This window comes from Orycteropus afer, unplaced genomic scaffold (assembly GCF_000298275.1).
Source record: "Orycteropus afer afer isolate SDZICR_OR568_19922 unplaced genomic scaffold, OryAfe1.0 scaffold00373, whole genome shotgun sequence".
In the NCBI taxonomy this organism is placed as follows: Eukaryota; Metazoa; Chordata; class Mammalia; order Tubulidentata; family Orycteropodidae; genus Orycteropus; species Orycteropus afer.
Genome location: NW_006921960.1, coordinates 1,447,765 through 1,449,118, shown reverse-complemented (window position 1 = coordinate 1,449,118; position 1,354 = coordinate 1,447,765).

Genomic DNA, 1,354 nt, shown 5'->3' with positions numbered 1-1,354 from the left:
TAGAGTTAGTGATTGCTTTTTCCATATCCTTAAAAAAAATGTTGATGGGATCTGGTTTGGGATTGCATTAAATGGATAAATTTCTTTGGGTTAAATTGACATTTTCACAATGTTCAATTTTCCTATCCATGATCATAGGATGTTTCTCGATTTATGTAGATTTCTAATAGTTTCTTGAAGTAGTTTTTTTTTATAGTTTTCTTTGTAGAGGTCTTTTGTGTCCCTGGTAAAATTTATTCCCAAGTATTTTATTTTACTTTGATAGATATTGTAAGTGGTATTGATTTCCTTATTTCTTTTTCAACAATCTCTTTGCTGGTATAGAGGAATCCAACTGATCTTTGGATGTTGATCTTGTATCTTATATCCTGCCACAATGCTAAATCTCTCAATTAGTACCAGTAGATTTTTGACTGAGTCTCTTGGGTTTTCTAGGTATAGGATCATATCATCAGCAAATAAAGATAGTTTGACCTCTTTCTTACCAATTTGGATGTTGTTGATTTCCTTTTCTTGCCTTCTGACCTTGGCTAGGACTTCCGGTACAATGTTGAATAGAAGTAGTGATAGGAGCATCCTTGTCTGGTACCTATTTGCAGGAGGAAGGGTTTCAGTCTCTCTCCACTGAGTATGTTGGCTGTTGGTTTTGCATAGATGCCCCTTATTATGCTGAGGAATGTCCCTCTTATTCCTATTTTGCTGAGAGTTTTGATCAGGAATGCGTGTTGGATTTTATCAAATGCCTTTTCTGCATTAATTGATGTGATCGTGTGGTTCTCATTTTTTTAATTTATGTGGTGGATGATGTTGACTGTTTTTCTAATGTTGAATCATCCTTGAATACCTGATATGAACCCCACTTGGTCATAATGAATGTTTTTCTTGATATGTTGTTGGAGTCCATTGGCTAGGATTTTGTTGAAGATTTTTGCATCTATATTTATCAGGGATATTGGTCTGTAGTTTTCCTTTAGAGTGATGTCTTTGCCTGGTTTTGGTATCAAGGTTATGCTTGCTTCATAAAATGAGTTAGCAAGGATTCCATCCTTTTCTATGTTTTGGAATAATTTGAGTAGGAATGGTGTTAGTTCTTCTCTGAATGTTTGGTAGAATTATCTGGTGAAACCGTCTGGGTCAGGCCATTTTTAGTTGGTAAATTTTTGATGACCTGTTCAATTTCTTCTGTTGTTATGGACCTGTTCAACTTTTCCACATCAGTCTGTGTTAGTTTAGGTAAGTGGTGTGTTCCTAGAAATTTGTCCATTTCTTCCAGATTTTCAAATTTGTTGGAGTACAGTTCTTCATAGTATCGTGATATTATCCTTTTTATTTCAGTTGGTTCTGTTGTGATGTC